Source organism: Aquarana catesbeiana, linkage group LG01, assembly GCF_042186555.1.
Source record: "Aquarana catesbeiana isolate 2022-GZ linkage group LG01, ASM4218655v1, whole genome shotgun sequence".
In the NCBI taxonomy this organism is placed as follows: Eukaryota; Metazoa; Chordata; class Amphibia; order Anura; family Ranidae; genus Aquarana; species Aquarana catesbeiana.
Genome location: NC_133324.1, coordinates 143,482,291 through 143,502,198, shown reverse-complemented (window position 1 = coordinate 143,502,198; position 19,908 = coordinate 143,482,291). Strand labels below are relative to the sequence as shown.

Here is a 19,908-nt window from a genome sequence, read left to right as displayed (position 1 = left end):
TCAAGGAGCTTACAATCTAAGGTCCCTAACTCACATTCATACATACAAACACGTACTAGGGCCAAATTAGACATGAGCCAAATAACCTGCCAGCATGTCTTTGGAGTGTGGGAGGGATTAAACATCAGGGGCATTTAAAGGGTTAACTGTGTGCCTAACCAGTGTTTTACAACAGTGTAGGAGGTGCTTTTACTAGGGGAAGACATGGATCCTTGTCCCTGCTTTGCAGGAACACAGGATCCATGCCTTCCCTCCTGTCAGAACGGCAATCTACCTTGTTTAAATAAGCAGATTGCAGTTACTGTCACTGTGGCTGATGATCAGCAGGTGCCGACGGACATCGAATCCGCAGTACAGACTGACTGGCTCCTGCTGTGTATAATCAAAGCGGGAGTGAGGCGCTGGCAGTGCGCATTCACGCCCCCTACCTGGAAGTGCAGGGTCACGTATATATTACTGATCCTGTGCACGGCGGAGAAACTGCTATAGGGCAGTCGGCAAGTGGTTAAAAATTAATAGTGTTTTGCCCTTTGCCTTCTTCTACCAGCTCGGTCCAATATGGGACGCGTCAGGACTAAGACCGTGAAAAAGGCTGCTCGGGTCATCATTGAAAAATACTACACCCGGCTGGGCAATGACTTCCACACCAACAAGCGTGTTTGCGAAGAGATCGCCATCATCCCCAGCAAAAAGCTGTGCAACAAGATCGCTGGGTATGTCACACATCTCATGAAGCACATCCAGAGAAGCCCTGTCAGAGGCATCTCCATCAAACTGCAGGAGGAGGAGAGAGAGAGGAGGGATAATTATGTTCTTGAGGTATCTGCCCTGGATTAAGAGATCATTGAGGTTGATCCGGGCACCAAGGAAATGCTGAAGTTGCTGGACTTTGGCAGCCTGTCCAACCTGCAGGTGACCCAGGGGATGAACTTCAAAACACCACGGGGGGGGGGGGGTTTAATTCTTTGTATCATAATTTCCATTAAACTTGGGGAAAAAAAAATGAATAGTATTTTGATTTGTGGTGCTCAGATGCAATGAAGATCCACATTAAAGCTCAGCTCGAGCCAAAACCTTTTGTTTGGTTATTGATTGAGTGGGCAATAATTAGGAACTGCTAGATTCTTATTTCTGTCTATGTCCCTATTGAGAACAGAGCAGGAAGCAAAAGGAAATCTTTTCAACAGGAACACAGATCAGAACACATTTTTATTATTATTGCCATCTGTGCCTTCCTGTCCTGGTGACAACCACTTTCCCCATTTCTTGTCCTGGTGTCTCAGGAACAGAAATTGAAAAGTGAAAATCTTCCTAATGGATCAGATAATTAAAAACTCTTCCTTGCTCAATCCAAAAATAAACTGGAAATAAACTAGCCGTACAGGGCTTGAATCTCAAACTTTTAGTAGTCCTGCCGGCACGAATAAGATTGACAAACTTTGGTTGAAAAATTGAACAATTGGAAAGTTGTTGGCTGAACAGTGAATGCATATAATCATATGTGGTCACTGTTCGGGTATTCACACAGTCTGATGTTTAGCATGCATGGGGGGATCAAGTGATTTCTCTCTCATGAATTTGAGAGATTTATGGCTAACCTTAGGCTTCAAAGAAAGAAAACTCAGATCCAAAAGCCTTCAGTATTATTAGATGTTGCTTAACTTGCTTTTGTAAAATTTTTGGAAGGAAAATGGCTTCTGGAGACCTAAGGACGGCAAAGAGGAGAAAGCGAATCAGCCTCACCCAATAAAGTCTATATTGAATTCCATTTTTAATGTCGACTGGGAAAAATTTACCACTGATTTCGCAGAACAAAATGCTGCCATACATAAGCAGCTGGAAATAAGTAAAAAACTGAAATGAGGTGTGAAGCAAGGAGATTAAAATCATTCCAAGCTTTAGGAGATTCCGGTTTTGATACGTTTTTATGGCAGTCTCCATCAGAAATGGCCCATGCTGGGTTATATTATACAGGAGTCAGTAATAGTCCTCAGTGCTTTTGCTGTGGGGTTGTTATCAACAAAAGTCTTTTGACATATCCACCAAAGAGACTGCATGTTATAGAAAGCCCAACCTGTCCTTTCATGAAAGGAGACGATGTGGGTAATATTTCTATGTTTGAGGTCCGTGTTCAACCCCTAGATCTTGATAATGTGTTTCCAGGAGCATACGCAACCGAGGAAGCCCGACACATGTCCTTCACAAATTGGCCGTCCTATGCCACGATTAAACAAGATCAGCTTGTCAGTACTGGATTCTTCTTTACTGGTAAGTAAATGATGCACTAATGACAAGTGTTTGTTAAAATATTAAAGTAATATTAAACCCTAATTTTTTTCCTTGTCAAAAGAAGTTTATTGAGTATACAATGTTATAAAGATACATAAAGTAAGTTTACAAGGATCTATAAAGTAAGCTCATTGTTTTACAGTAGGGTTTATATAGGTAAATATCATGAAATTTCAAATATTAAACATTGGGTTCACGTAAACCTAAATTAAAGATATATATATCATTTCCTTAGTTACTTTTGTAGGTATTTAAATGATTTATACCTATTATACATATTGTTTACAAGTAGAGTGTATATAGGTCAAATAAATTCTGATAATGAGCTTTAATCGTAAGGTGGAGAAAAGGAAAGAGAAAGAAGAAAAAGGGTTGAAAGGTAGAGGTATGGTCCACAAGGTTGTCCCGCTCGTCAGTTTATTATTCTTTTTAGTTCTCTTTGAAGCCTTAGAATGGGTGTCTCTGTAAGTCATTTAATCTGTTACCATGGCAACAGGACAGAGTCATTGAAGTTTGACAGGAACTGTTGTTTTATCCAAGGATGCCAAAGTTTTTCAAATTTTGGAATTTGATTTTGATCGATGGCTACCATCTTAGCATGGGACATTGTATTATTCATTCTGTGAATTGTTTCTGCTAGTACCAATGTAGGAGATTTCCATGCCTTGGCCACTGATTGTTTTGCAGCCGTTATTAGTTGGATCATAAGTTTGAATTGAGAGAGTGTTAACCATTCCGGTTTTAGATTAAGTAAAGTTAAATATGGATCTGGTTGTATTATTTTTTTAAATATTTTAGATGCAATCACGAAGACTTCCCTCCAGAAGGTTTGGATTACTGGGCACGTCCACCATATGTGTAAATATGTGCCTATTTCTGGGCATCCTCGAAAACAAAGAGCTGAGGTATTAGGTGAATATTTTGCCACTCTAGCGGGTACAAGGTACCAGCGAGTTAGGACTTTAGAATTTGTCTCCAGTGCTAAGATGTTGGGTGAAGATGACTTAGATGTGAGCCATATGTTAGACCAGTCCGTGTCTTCTAAAGTTCGTCCCAGGTCCTCCTCCCACCTCTGAACGTAAGAGGGTCTATTAAGATTTGCTACTCCATATAATTGATTATAAATTGATGAAATTGTACCTTTAGCAAATGGATCTTTTGTACAGATTGATTCAAAAATGGATAATTGGGATAATGGTGTATCCCCCTTTAGGAATGGTGTATAGAAATTTTTGATTTGGAGATATCTAAATATCTCAGAGTTTGGTAGATCATATTTTTCTCTAAGCGATGGGAATGAAAGGAATGATTTAGATGCTATGAAGTCATTTAGTGTCTGAATGCCTGATGTTGTCCAAGCTTTAAAAGAGTTTGGGTAGATCCATGCCGGATAAAAGGCCGGATTTCTGATAAAAGAGAGGAGAGGATTGTGTGGAGATTGTAACTGATATTTGGTTTTTAGTTTATCCCAGAGAGATAAGAAGTGTTTAGTTATGGGTTATGAATTTTAAAGCGGTCTTTAGGATCAAGCCATAATAAATTTGATATTAATAGAGGGTCATTTTCTGAAGCCTCTATAAATACCCATAATGGGATTTCCTGTTTTGCATGGTATTTGGATAGACTGGCCAAATGTGCTGCTCTGTAGTAGTTAGTAAAATTAGGGTATCCCAGGCCTCCTTTATTTTTGGGAAGATGTAGTGTGTGTATAGGTATACGTGGTTTAGAAGAGCCCCATATAAACGAAGTTGCTCTTTTTTGTACTATTCTCAAGAAATAGGAAGGAATTGGAATAGGGAGGACTCTGAATAGATAAAGCAATTTGGGTAGAATAGTCATTTTGATTGCATTAATCTTCCCTATCCAGGATAAAGGAAGTTGCGACCATTGTTTTATTAGATTTGTGATCTGTCTTAATACAGGAGGATAATTGGTTGAGAATAAGTCAGAATGAGATGCTGTTAAATGAATTCCAAGATATGGGATTGATTTTTCTGCCCATGTGAATGGGAGTGCAGCCCTAGCCGGGATCAATTCCATGTTTGTGAGTGAAATATTAAGCACTAGGCATTTCTTAGGATTAATCATAAGGCCGGATAGGGCTGCAAATCCATCAAGAGCTGGTATTAAGTTAGGACCAGAGACCTGTGGTGATGATAGAAAAAGTAATATATCGTCTGCAAATATACATAATTTGTGTGTAATACCTCCTACTTCAATGCCAGTTATAGTTTGGTTTGTTCTGATGTATTGGGCCATGGGTTCGAGTATAAGGGCAAATAATAAGGGAGATAATGGGCAACCCTGTCGGGTACCTCTTTCGATATTAAAGGCTTCACATTTGTATCCAGCATATTTTATATAGGCTTTGGGTTTATTATATAATGCTTTGATCCATGTTAAAAAGTGGGGTCCAAAACCCCATTTTTGTAATGAATATTGCATATATTGCCAGGATACTGTGTCAAATGCCCTCTTAATATCGAGAGATAGAAAACATAAAGGGATTTTCCGTTTTTTAGCAATATGTGCCAATAACACTGCCCTGCGTATATTATCGCCTGCCTGTCCATTTGGCATGAAGCCTACTTGATCTCTATGTATTAATTTTCCTATAATGCTATTGAGGCGTTTTGCTATTATTTTTGCTAATAATTTAATATCGAGGTTTAACAGAGAGATAGGCCGATAATTCACACAGGAAGTATCATCAGAAAGGGGTTTTGGGATCATACAAACAATTGCCATTAGTGTTTCTTGCCGAAAAGAATGTCCATCTAGAAGTTTGTTAAAAGTTTCAGTGAGAATGGGAGAGAGTATTTCTGAGAATGTTTTATAGTATAAAGCCGAATAGCCGTCTGGGCCTGGTCTTTTGTTAAGTTTTAGGTCTTTTATGGCGTTAGCAACTTCATCTATAGTTATAGGCTCATCCAAACTGCTTTTTTGATTCTGAGATAACTCAGGTAAGGTTATTTTTGAGAAGAAGGATTCAGCCTCTGTAGGATTAAATTCATTGTTTGTCTTGTATAAAGTTGCGAGATGTGAGTGAAATTTATGGACTATTTTAACTGGATTACAAGTGTAAACATTTTTTGATAATTTCAAACGTATTGGTTTGAAAGATTTGTTAGTTGAATTTAATGCCCGAGCCAAATATGTACCTGGTTTGTTTGTATTCATGTAGAAATTGTGTTTGGAGCGTTTGAGGGATTTATCAACTGACTCAGTGAGAAATAGATCGTATTCCAATCTAGATTTTTCCAGATGAGATTTTGTACTCTGAGATGGATTATCTTGAAATGATATGTAGGCTGCATTAAAATTGAGTTCTAGTTTTTTTGCTAGATTTTTGCGTTCCCGTTTAAATAGTGCCATTTGTCTTTGTATTGTACCACGCAAGACAGGCTTATGAGCTTCCCACAGTGTTATTGGGGAGATGTCTGTTGTATTATTAATTGATATGTATTCCTTTAAAGCTTGTTCAATGGCCATCTGATGTAGTGGGTGTTTGAGCATTATGTCCGGTAAGTACCACGTTGGGTCATGCCCTTTTGGTATGGCTGAGGCTATAGTAGTGTATACTGCATTATGGTCAGACCACGGAATCGGAATTATATCTGATGCAATCATTTCTGGTATCATTCCTATTGTTAGAAAAATATGATCTATTCTGGTGAAGGTTTGATGAGGGTGCGAGAAATAAGTGAATTTCTTTTTCATTGGGTTACTTTCTCTCCACGAATCTACCAGATTGTATTTGGAAAGAAGTTGAGAAAAAGGTAATCTAGAGGTTATTTTGGATGGTGTAAAAGGTGATTTATCTAGAAATGGGAGGAGGACCTGGTTCGAATCCCCGCACATTATCACTGTTCCTATTTTGTGTGTATTAATCACTTGTAATATATGTGAGAGGAATGGTGTAGGTTGTTTGTTAGGAGCGTAGTAGGAAATCACCGTGATTGCTGTATCCATTATATAACCCATGAGTATCAGGTATCTACCTTCTGGGTCTTTAATTTCTGATGATAAGGTGAATGGTGTGGATCGGTGAAATGCAATTAGAGTTCCCCTTTGCTTGGTACAGGCAGAAGCCGTGTAAATTTGTTGATAAAAAGGAGAAATATATTTTGGAGTAGAATCTTTGGTGAAGTGTGTTTCTTGGAGGCATACTATGTGAGCCTTCTTGTTATGGAAAGTACGGAAGGCTTTGGTCCTTTTTTGAGGGACATTTATTCCCTGAACATTCAGGGAAAGTATATTCAGTGGTGCCATGGCAATAGATCAAATAGTTTTGACTTACTTTTTGTTATGCAGAGCTGACTGCGCAGATCAACCTGTGTGGACTGAAGAGATGAATAGATAGAAAAGAAACCAGTGAATTCTGGAGTAAAGAGTAAACAAAAAACATATGAGATTAGATGATACATTGTATATATTATTTTTTGCAAGTAATCACACTTTACCCGTGAAAGAGAATAAATATCTCTCTCAGGGGAATAAGTGCCTTCGTCACACTCCCACATAATATGGTTGGGAGAATGAGGAGGGCTAATGGGGGTACACGGATCTTCCGCTTACAGGAGAGAAGTACTTTGTCAAAAGACATCAAAATGATGTTTCGTTAATTGGAGTGCAGAATATAGTTTTTGTTGAAATTATTTATTCCAGGGTGGTTGTATATGGTTAGTCTTGCCCTAGGCTAAATAATTCAGTTAGAAAGGTACTGTTAATAACTTTGGTATTGATGAAGATAGTTTGAATTATTTTGGGATTTTAACCCTTTTAGAGTAAACAATTACATATTTTATTCATATGCAACTGTTTAGATATGTTAAGTCCTCATGCACACGGACGCCCTTACAGCTGCTTTTTTGAGCTTTTTTTGCAGCTTAAAAAGGCCTGTCTATGTTAGTCTATGGCTTCATGCCCACCTAGGCGTTTTTGAGCTGCAAGTGGCATAGGCGTTTTTAAGCTGTAAAAAAAACCCAGGACCAGTGGGTTCTGAAAGACGTTTTTCAGCTGTAAAAACGCTCTAACGCTGAAAAACGCTCAAAAACGCTCAAAAACGTCATTCACCAACGTTTTTTAGCGTTTTTGATCCATTGAAAAAAAAAAAAAAAAAAAATTGAAAAAAAAAAAAAAACGCTCAAAAACGCTAACGCGGAAAAACGCTCAAAAACGCTCAAAAACGCTAAAAAACGCTATTGCAAAAACGCTGAAAAAAGCTGAAAAAAGTTTAAAAAAATCACTGCAAAGATACTGGCGTTTTCATAACGTTTTTTTAACAGCCCGTGTGCATGAGGGCTTACTCATAAAATTGAGGTTGTATTGCTTCAGATTAGAATAAACAAAAACATAGTTCTAGGAACTAGTTAGGTAATAATATATTTGTTTTAAGAAAAGAAAGAAAAAGCTTCCATTGCTTCTGGATTATTGAACATATTTGTCCTAAAAAGTAATAAATCTATTGTTATTACCTGATAATATATAACTGAACAAGAATTTCCTTATTTCACTTATATATTCTAAGGCTATATGAATCAGAAGTAATAAGAAATATAACTGGAATGTAACATGATCCCACACAGTGTGTGACTATCAGAATGCAGTTACATTCAGTTATAAATACAGGTTTTTTTATAGAGAACCATCTCTTAGAATGATAAATGAAGAGATATCAGGAATTAGGATGTCAGTCCTTTGAATCTTCTTGGTCCATGGATGATGTGGCATAACGGCCTCTTTTGTGAGAATGATGATTCCCATTTTGTTCTGAAATTTTCTGGGTGCTGCCTGAAGGTGAAGATGATGCCATTCTTCTGCGTGTGGGAGTGTTGCTGCTTGTGAGTTCTGTCAGATTTAATTTTAAAAGGATTTGTTGTAGTTCATCTGCTGATCTGCTTCTGTAAATTGTACCTTGGTAGTTAAATCTGACTGAAAAGGGGAAGCCCCATTGATACATAATGTTGTGGCGTTGCAGTTCCATTAGTTGGGGTTTCATGGATCGTCTTTTAGTAATAGTAAGTTGGGATAGGTCAGCAAAAATTTGATAATTGTGTCCTTGAAAATTAAGTTCCTTTTTTTCTCTTGCAGCAATTAGTATTTGTTCTTTCGTTCTGTAATAATGAAATTTTGTGATTATATCACGTGGGGGTCCATCTTTCTTTTTGGCTGTGAGGGCTCTGTGTACTCTGTCCAGTTCTAAACGTTCAATAGGGATATCTGGCTTTAGTTCTTGTAATAGAGCAGTAATAGTAGATTGCAGGTCTGTCACAGTTTCAGGTATTCCCCTTATGCGCAAGTTTGAACGTCTGGCTCTATTTTCGTAATCTTCGAGCTTAGTTTGAAGTATTAAATTCTCTTTTTTTAATTGTTCCAATTCTGTTATATTTTCTTGGGTTGTAATTTCAATTTCATCCATTTTTATTTCTAAGGCTGCAGTGCGGTTTCCCAGCTCTCTTATTTCTTTGGTTAGGCTTTTTGTTATTTGGTCTGAGGTTTGTTTTAAAGCCTTATGAAGCATCTTTTCAAATTGTAATAATATTACTGAGGATGCTGAGGAGGCTTGTGGAGAAGTTTGCGAGAGGATTTGTTCTGTATCTGACTCAAATGGAGAGTCTTGCTGTGACATTTTCTGTCTGTGAGAGCGCCCTGATGCTGTATCTTGTGAGGTGACTGGAGCTGCTTTAGTTGCAGTGAGTGCCTGTGAGCTCTTTGTGAGGTGATTTTTATTTCTGCCACGGTTTCCTCCCAGTACCATATTTCCTGCCCAAACTTTCACAGTTTGTTCCCTGGGGCAAAAAGGTTCAAATGGATACCTTTTGAGCCTGCAGGCTCCGCTTTGTCCTTCTCTTCTCTCCTCAGCGGTGTGGAGCTCTAACAATGCATGTCTGCTCCGCTAGGCTCCGCCTCCTGCCCCCCCAAACCCTAATTTTTTAAGCACTGTCAGCAGCTGATTTCATCAATGAGTTCACACCTATGCGTTTTGCAGTGCCTTTTCAGTTTTGCAGAAACGCACTACAGTCCATTTAACATGGCTTCCTATGGGTCACGTCCACATCAGTGCGTTTTTCACCGGTGCGTTTTTTTTTTGGAAAGGGTCAGGGACTTTTTTGGTTGCATAGACTTCAATGGAAACGCATCAAAACCACAGTCTTGTGTTTTTGCTGCATTTCTGATGTGTTTTTACTGTTTTTTCCTGCAAGACAATAGACACCTCCCAAAATTGCAAAACGCATCAAAATTGCATTTAAAACTCGCCAAAAACACCTGTGAAAAACCGCAAAATGCACCAGAGAAAATGCATGAACTGCAACTTTACACTGCCATGCGGGGCGGCTCACAGCAGGAGCCCGGTGTATCCCTGTTCACTGTTTCAGGCCCGATTTTGGTCCAAACTTTTGGATGAATTCGGACCTGAATCGGACCAGAAGACGCACGGCTCACCTATTAAATCTGTTGATATCAGCAACTCAATGTACGCATTAGTTTTACATTACCCTGGTCTGGCACTTACAAACACACGCTATTAAACCCCAGGGGTCATGGGTGCTATCTAAACACAGAGTCATTCCGTTTTGAATTCATATATGCACAAAATATCTACAACTCTCAAACCCCTGATGAAGGTACTAGATTACCGGAAACGCGTCGGGTATCTGGGTACATTACACTCGTGAGAGTACATCTATTTCTTGTCACCTTATATACATATATTATCTGTTTTGATTGTTGTATCTATCATGGAATGATGTTTTATTTTGTTTGTTATAGACGTTTGTACGTCTTTTTTTAAATTATATCAATAAAATTCTATATTTTTTTACTTCACAAGTTAAACGTAGGGGGATTTCTTTTTCTATGGTTTACTCTGATAGGGATGAGACAGCCATACTCGAAAGTTGCCATGACGGAAGCCCCTTGTCTTGTCTACATCACTGGATAGAGTTAGGGCTCTGGTAAGTATTAGGGGGCTGCTACACACAGAAGGTTTTTTATCTTAATGCATGGAATGCATTAAGATAAACCTTCTGCCTTTACAACCACTTTAAGTTGGTGCCATGATCACTGCCCCAGGTCTCCTGTTTCAAGGTGGCACCTTTCTCTGGTGGCATCCTGTGGAGCCATCTGTGCATGCAGGGTCTAGAGTTGTGTCTCCCTACACTGTGTGCATCAATAGAAACCTTTAGCCAGGGGCGTATCATGAAATCAGTGGGCACTCTGAGGGGGCCCTCCGGGACATTGTTGCAGGCCTGCCCACCAAACAGGATCTAAAGGCCATGACAGCATCTATTGTGAAGCTCTCACACGGGAGCTTCATGATCTCCACCAGCAGGTGGACACTGTGGAGGAGTGGGTTACTGATTTAGAGTCGTCCACAAATGCTACCGATGCCCGCATCACCACCCTGGAGATGGAGCACAAGCCTTCTGCCGCCATCTGGTTGAGGTTCAACTGCAATTTGGTGACTGGGAAATTTGCAGCAGGCGCAATAACCTGCAACTTCGTGGCATTCAGGAGGCAACCATGGGTCCTGCCTTACGCGCCACAGTGGTAGGCATCTTAAATGAAGTCCGGGGCAAACCTCCTGCATCGGAGCTGGACAGGGTCCACCGAGTGCCGGGCCCTAGGACACCCCCTTCCTCTCAGGGCCATGCTCTGCAGGGTCCACTTTTTCACTATCAAAGAAGAAATCCTACAATTGGCGTAGTCCAAGGGCACCATTGACTTTGACGGAGCCATGATTTGGATTTACCCTGACATCTCCAGGCAAACCCGGGCCTTACGAGGCATTATGCGACCTCTGCTGGATTTGATTCGTGAAGCACGGGCCATTTATCACTGGGGCCATCCTTTCCATCTAATTGTGCAGAGGTAGGGATCTGAATTCTACCTCCTTTCCCCGGTTTAGCTACCTGACCTGTTCAGCTTCATTGATAAAACTGTCATCAGTGTTCCCAATTGGTTTGACTTTATTCTTACCCAAGAGGCTTTCGGACCACTTTTGCCAAGACCGCAACGGCTGCGAAGACCCCAGTCTCGTGCCTCTAGTCATGAGGCTCCAGGATCCCACCCAACTTCATCTGATGCCTGATTTCTCCCCCACAGTGTTGGATTGGTAAGATTGTGCAGCCAAAGACTTTATATTTCAATATTTTTTATTGAAAAAGAAACAAGTTTCAAAGTGAACAGACACATCAATAGAACAAAGTCGATTTCTCAGATTGTCAACATAGCAATACAGAAGTACAGAAGGTATGGTCATTATACATATCTGTCTCCTACCATTACAATAGAACGCAAAATGTGCAATATGTATCCAAGTACCAGTGGGTCTGAATATATTTTTCCCCCATTATCCGGAACTCCACCACGTACGGTGAATGGCAGAGACCCGGAATCACAGAGAATTCTGGTAGTGAACCCCGAGATTATCCCGGGGCCCACTACTGTGTGAGGCCCCATAGGCGATCATCTGTATTGTTCATATAAGTACCAGAAGAAGAAGAAAGAAAGAAAAGGAAAGAGGAAAGAAAAAAAAAGGAGAGAAAAAGGAGATAAAGAAGGGGAGGGTCAACTTGGAGTTCTCTACAGAGTTGAAATATAATCGATCCACGGGTCTCACAACGTGTTAAATTTCTTGGTGTTATTACAAAGTATATAGGTGAGTTTATCGTTAATCATGATCCAGTTGAGTTTACTGTTAACCTGAAAAAAAAAGGAAAAGGGACACTAATTAAGTATTCCTAGGTCGGACTTTTAAGGCATACGAAACAGTAGCAAAGTATAAAAAAAAACAATGTTTATTAAGGAAATACAATACATGAATAGAGCATTCAAAGGTTAAAAATCATATAAAATGATAGAGTATACAGTGAGCCCTTGTGCGTCAACGCGTTTCACTGTTAGGCTTCTTCAGGACACAGTCAAGGTTTCAAAGATAGCAGAGGACAGAACGAATCTCACTGTCTAGAATAGAGCACACATTTTTTGGAAAAAATACCTTTTTTGACTTAATAAATAAGACAACAGTAAAGTTAGCCCAATTTTTTTTATACTGTGAAAGATAATGTTACGCCGAGTAAATTGATACCCAACATGTCACGCTTCAAAATTGTGCCTGCTCGTGGAATGGCGACAAACTTTTACCTTTAAAATCTCCATAGGCGACGTTTAAAAAATTCTACAGGTTGCATGTTTTAAGTTACAGAGGAGGTCTAGGGCTAGAATTATTGCTCTCTCTACCGATCGCGGCGATACCTCACATGTGTGGTTTGAACACCGGTTTCATATGCGGGCGCTACTCACGTATGCATTCGCTTCTGCACGCGAGCTTGTCGTGACAGGGTGTGTTTAAAATTTTATTTATTTTTTTTTATTATTTATTTTACCTTTTATTTTTTATTTTTACACTGTTTTTAGAAAAAAAAATTGTCACTTTTATTCCTATTACAAGGAATGTAAACATCCCTTGTAATAGAAAAAACCATGACAGGACCTCTTAAATATGAGATCTGGGATCAAAAAGACCTCAGATCTCATATTTATACTAAAATGCAATAAAAAAAAAAAAAAATTGGCCCTGTAAAAGCTATGGGCGGAAGTGACGTTTTGCTGTCACTTCCGCTCTGTAGTGTCATGGAGACGGGTGGGGGCCATCTTCCTCTTACTCGTCTTCATGTCAGCCCAGGAGACAGACGCGATCACCTCCGCTGCTGCCGATGGCTCCGGTAAGCGGCAGAGGGCACCGGATCGCGGTGGGAGGGGGGCCCCTCTCCCGACACCGATAAAAGTGATCTTGCGGCAAATCCGCCGCAGAGACGACTTTTATCTTGTAGCGGACCGCCCGCTGAAGACGGGGATACCGGGATTATGGCAGCTAGCTGCTGCCATAACAACGATATCCTCCTTCAAACAGCCGCCGTATAACGACGGCGGGCGGTCCGTAAGTGCTTAAAAAGCACTTATATATCCAAAAGGAAAAGTCAGGGCACAAATGGACACAGAAAACCAAAGGAAGAAAAGACAAAATAAAAAACAAACAGAAAACGACACAAAATAAAAACAAAAGACCAAGAATACCTTGCAGGAGAATGAACCTCATATGTAAATATTCAAGTAGGATGAATATTGAATAATATACTCCTGGAAGGGGGGTTAATTCCTGTGGTCTGTATACAGGTGATTAGAGACAACCCAATCTAACGATCAATACAGAATAGTACAGTCAAAACAGTGTCCTAATATCCCCTAGCAAAGCAACAATAGGGACTAATGCCCCAGGGACAAAAAAAGAAAGAGAGAAATACCTGCTAATATAAGTAAATCGGGGATAATAACCCAATGGTTCCAAACAGGGACGAAGCACTGCCAAAAAAGGGGGTAATCCAGGACCGGTAGCCACACTGGAGGGTACTAGAGCAATGAAGCCAAGCTGCCTTAAAGGTTAGCCCACATGGCGTCCTGTACCTAGACAGGTAATATGGTCCCTGTAGAGTGATCTATAGTGAAGGTGACACAACAAAAGCAAAGCAACTTGCTTAGTTGTAAAATACACCCACCATAAATGAGCTCATGTAAAATTGGAGGGGGGAAAAAAAGCAGAGTTACTTACTTCAAAAATGGACAGACATTATATGGCCCCTGGGAGACAGCCTTCCGCTGGTCACAAAGTTTGTATGCGAATTGAGTCTATTTATAGCCCCTAGTAAATTTGCGCCAAACAACAAAAAACACGGAGACACAAACAAACGTGCCGGCGTTGTCGTCATAAAGCGGTGACTAAAAAACGGCGCTAAAAGGCAAGCACGTTCTCTCCTCTGCTATCTTTGAAACCTTGACTGTGTCCTGAAGAAGCCTAACGGTGAAACGCATTGACGCACAACGGCTCACTGTATACTCTATCATTTTATATGGTTTTTAACCTTTGAATGCTCTATTCATGTATTGTATTTCCTTAAAGTGGGGTTCCCATTTAAAAATAAAAAAAATTAAAAGTCAGCAGCTACAAATACTGCAGCTGCTCACTTTTAATTGGACATTTACCTGTCCCAGGGTCCAACGATGTGGGGGATCGAAGCCCCGCTTGTCCCCCCCCTCCGCTCGGTGGCACCGACATTTTAACTGTGGGCGCCCGGCTGTGGCTTCACAGCCAGCACCCACTGCGCATGCGCGAGCCACGCGCCGTCACTGGCCCCGTAATCATCTGGGACCGGTCACGTGTCCCAGATGATTGACAAGAGGGAGGGGGGAGAGGCGATCTCCCTTCCTGCGCCGGGGGAAGTGATGTCACCAGCCCAGGCACCAAAGGAGGCAGACTATGAGGGACCCCCTAGCAACAGCCATTTAGAGGTGACTAAAAAAAAAAATTTCTCTAAACTCACCTAACTGACACACTGACCATTACAATGGCCTCACCTACCTGACATACATACACTGACGGACAGTAGAGACATACATACACTGACCTCACCTTGCCTACCTGACATACATACACTACACTGACCTGGCTAACTGACATACACTGACCTCACCTACGACGAGTATTATATAAACCTATGTTTAAGTCAGTAGTAATCTTATGCAGGGAGCAAAATAGAATATATGCTTGGGCATTGCACACACACATCCCCTTTGTGCAATGCACAGACCAAAACACATTGGCAGAAGAGTAAATTCAGACTATCAACTTGTCTCAAGTAAAAAAAAAAAGCATACAAAATGTCTTAATAAGTTGTATTTTTATTATACTTAAAACAAAGTTATCAACATCAAATACAAACAGATGCAGGTTACACACATCAATTCACTACTTAAAAGTGCAAAGTACTCACTGATGTGAAATACACATCTGTTTAAATATAAAATTCAAAAACTACCCATAAAATGCAGCTTACACACATCTATTCGCTATTAGAAGGGATACTACAAGTAATCGACAACAAAACTAGCTCAATCAGTTTGTGTATAGACCATACACCTTTAGTTTCTCTGCCATTTAGGCGTTTAATCACTTTTGTTTCTGTCCATGGAATGGATGCAGGTGAGGCAGCCCTAGTTAAACCTCGTCCCCAGGATGTGACTGACAATTCACACAGCCATGAAAAAAGGTTTTAACTTTCCCATAAGAATTTGCTCACTGTAGAGGTTTTTAATCTCCTCTGAGTCCTCTGTAAATTGAACCTTAAGCACATGACATACAGGAGGTGGCTCCTAAAGGCAAATTACAGTGCATGAGTCAGATGATAAATTGTAAACACAAAATAGAGTGCAAAATCTGGTGGTGCAGCTGTGCACTGTAGCCAATCAGCTTCCAACTTCAGCTTGTTCAGTTCAGCTTTCACAATACCACCTGGAAGCTGATTGGTTACTATGCACAGATGCACCACATTTTGCACTCTCTAGTTTCAGAAAATCAACCCCAATGTACAGTAAAGGAATTCTAAACATTGGATGTCTCTTGACAGCAAAATTTTAGAGAGGCAGTGTGAATGACTGACACAAGGCATGACTAGGCTCAGTCAGGCCGAAAGACAAAAAAATAAAAAATCTGTTATTTAACTGCTAAATGGCAGAGAATTGAGCCGTGAGACTGCATGTAGGATTGCAGGGGCATGATTCATACACCAAAACTGCTTCATAAAGCTAAAGTTATTTTGGTGCCTATAGTATATTTTTAAATATTGTAGAACTATCCCACTTTTAGGCCTGATTCACACCTATGCATTTTTAGTGCTTTTTGCATATTTGCACTACAGAGTGTGCTTCATTAGAAACAATGTTAAATGGACTGTAGTGCAAATCTGCAAAATCCAAAAAAAACAATAAAAATGCATAGGTGTGAACCAGGCCCAAGGGTCATAGAGGTAGACTGGAAGGAGAAAATACCCTAAACATGGCATGGACATGGCCATGTTTAGGTTATTCTCTCATTCCAGTCAACCTCAATGAACCAATGCCGCATGGGTGTCTTAGGCAATATTTAAGACACGTGACGTGTTATACAACACTCATTTAACAAATAACGGGTTTATTCAATAAATGCCAAACTATAGCAAAGAGCAAAATGCAGGTAAAAATAGCTAATATGGAGAAATTATCAAACTCGCCTTGTAGCCATAGCTTGGCAATTTTAGCTTGATCTTTGCCTTTTTGGTTCTGGTTCACTAGAATTTTGAGTTTAGTGAAAAAAACAACCAAAAAAGTACAAGGTACTGACTGATGTGAAATAAACATCAGTTTAAAATCTTGAAGTCCAAAACTATCCATAAAAGGCAGTTTACACACGTCCATTCACTACTAAAAGGGATACTATAGGTAAGAGGCAACAAAATTAGCTTAATCCATTTGTGTATAGACCACCCCACCCATACACCTTTAGTTTCTCTGCCATTTAGGCGTTGAAACTTTTGTTTCTGTCCTTTGAATGGATGCAGGCAGCCCTAGTTACACCTCCCCTGGATGTGACTGACACAGCCATGAAAAAAAAGGGTTTAATTTTCCCATCATAATTTGCTCACTGTAGAGGTTTTTAATCTCCTCTGTAAATTTAACCTTAAGCACATACGATACGGGAGGTGTCTCCTAAAGGCAAATTACAGTGCAGGAGATAACTTTTAAACACCAAACAGTAGAGTGCAAAATCTGGTGCAGCTGGGCATGGTAGCCAATCAGCTTCTAACTTCAGGTTGTTCAGTTCAGCTTTCACAATACCACCTGGAAGCTGATTGGTTACTATGCACAGATGCACCACATTTTGCACTCTGTAGTTTTAGAAAATCAACCCCAATGTACAGTAAAGGAAGTCTAAACATTAGATGTCTCTTGCCAGCAACATTTTAAGGAAGCTGTGTTAGTCACACAAGGCAGGGTTATGACTAGGCTGAAAAACAAAAACATTAAAAAAATACAGTGATTTAACAGCTAAATGGCAGAGAATTGAGCAGGATTAATAATACACAAAAAATGGTTCATTAAGCTAAAGTTATTTTGGTGCCTATAGACTATAGTATATATAGAACTATCCCACTTTTAGGGTCAGACTCATAGAGGTATACTGGAAGGAGAGAATACCCTAAACATGGCATGGGTTTCTTTGTCGATATTTAAGACACTTGTTATAACACTCATTTAACACATAACAGTGGTTTATTCAATAAACTCCAAACGATAGCAAAGATCAAAATGCTAAATGGAGGTAAAAATAACCAATATGGAGAAATTCTCCAAAATCGACAGTAGTACTAGTAGTATCCATAGCTTGATCTTTGCCATTTGTATTTTGGTTCACTACAATTTGGAGTTTCTTGAAAAACAAAACCAAAAAAAAAGTGCAAGTTGCTTCATGAGTTGAAAATACACCAGTTTAAAACTTTAAATAAAAGTGCAAAAAATTTGTTGTAGTAAAACTACAAATGTTACAACTCGTTAACCATATAGTAAACAATCTGTACTGTAAAGTGCCATCATTTTTAAACTGTAGTATAGTATTATAATATTCCATTTTCGGTAACTAATTTTTGATGTCTGAGTAAGACAGAGAAGAGATTGTCTACACAAGTGATACGCCAGAGAATCTTTTGAAGATTTTCTATTATTGGATCTGCACTTAGAACATTTCCTGGGATTTTGTGAACTGAAAGATTTGACAGCACTTGTGTCTGGTTGAACATTGCTTGCACAGATACAAAGTTGCTGCCTTCTTTTATCCCTTCCTTGCTTTGTCTGCTACTATGGCATACATTCGATTAAATTCACTAACAATTGTACTTGTTCAGACATTGTCTTACTGTAGGAAATAATTTGGCAATAAAGGGGTGCATATAGCATCTCACAAGAGTACACCCCTCACATTTTTGTAAATCTTTTATTCTATCTTTACATCTGACAACACTGAAGAAATGTCAGTTTGCTACAATTTGTGAGTGTAAAGCTTGTATAACAGTGTAAATTTGTCCCCTCAAAATAACTCACACAGCCATTAAGGTCTAAACTGCTGGCAAGAGTATACCCCCCAAATGGGGGGGGGGGGTAAATTGGGCCAAATTAGCCATTTTCCCTCCCAGTTTCATGTGATTAGTTAGTCGCTAGTGTTACAACAAGGTCTCAGGTGTGAAACTTGGTGTTATCGCTCTGATACTGGAAGATCTAAATACATGCCACGGTGGCATCTCATGGGAAAGAACTGAGGATCTCTATATAAAGATGGCCTTGGCTCCAAGATTGCGAATAACCTGAAACTGAGCCGAAGCATGGTGGCCAAGAACATACAGCGGTTTAGCAGGACAGGTTAAACTCAGATCAGGCCTCGCCAATGGTCGACCAAAGAAGTTGAGTCAGAGAGTGCACGTTTTCAGCGCCATATCCAAGGGTTGTCTTTGGGAAATAGACTTATGAGTTTAAAGGTGATGGACTGGCCAAGCATATCTCCATACCTAAACCAGATTGAGCATCGTTGGGGCATCCTCAAACTACAAGTGGAGGAGTGGAAGGTGTCAAACATTCAACAGCTCCGCTCCGTGATGTCGTCATGGAGGAGTGGAAGAGCCAGAGGACTCCAGTAGCAACCTAGAAGCTCCAGTGAACTCCCATGCACAAGAGGGTTAAAGCAGTGCGAGAAATTGGTGACCACACAAAATATTAAGACTTTGGACCCAATGTTGACATTTGCACTTAGGGGTAAACTCATTTTTGTTGCCAGCGGTTTAGACATTAATGGCTGTCTGTGTTGAGTTATTTGGAGGGGACAGCAAATTTACACTGTTATACAAGCCGTACACTCACTACTTTTACTTTCAATTGTAGCAAATTGTAATTTCTTCAGTGTTGTCACATGAAAAGCTATAATAAAATATTTACAAAAATGTGAGGTGTATGGGTACTTATTTTGTGAGATACTGTACATAGCATCCTAAGCAGCCAACCACCATTAACTGTTATTCTTTAGCTACCCTACCCCTACTATAGGTATAGTTTAGAATATTGGTTTCAGCCAGGAGCAAATTCAATTTACTGAGGCAGCTGAAGTGCTTGTAATGGTTAATCTCTTGAGAGAACCAAGGTATGCCTTTGTGATCGTTTGTTACCAAAATGATCAATTACACATTCATCAGACACCGATTCCAAAACGCCCTTTTCAATGGAAAGAACTGCAAGATGATGAAGCCTTGCTTGCCCCATTGTACCTCTGAGCCATGTATGAACACGTCTCAAAGCACTAAATGACCTTTCGCAAGAGCAGATGCTCACAGGAATTGTTAGGACAATTTGCATGATTTTTTTAACCGTTGGAAACATTAAAGGATCCAAAAGTTTGCAAATGTGCTGTACTGTTAGTACCACACCTTCCTGTTTTTTGCGTTCAAAGAAGTTTTTAGCAACAACTACTTCTTCATAGTGCAGATCAATTTTGTAATGTTGTGCAAGTGCCTTTATGTCTTCTGACAGAAAAGATGAAGAAAGTGGGTTGCATGCCTCAATGCCCTTGACCAAATTTTCTTTAATGCTTGAGAAACGATGGTCAAGTTCAGAGAGCATTCGGTCCAAGCAAGGGTAAAAGAGTTTTGTTCTAAGATCATCTTCACTTGACAAATGATCACGTGGTGTTGGTTTGGCTTCGTA

At 39.8% G+C, this 19,908-nt stretch overlaps 1 pseudogene; it reads left to right on the top strand.

Annotated features, from left to right (window-relative positions):
- Positions 1-532: 532 nt before the first annotated feature.
- LOC141146919 (small ribosomal subunit protein eS17-like) lies at positions 533-1,041 on the top strand (annotated as a pseudogene).
- The last annotated feature ends 18,867 nt before the right edge of the window (positions 1,042-19,908 follow it).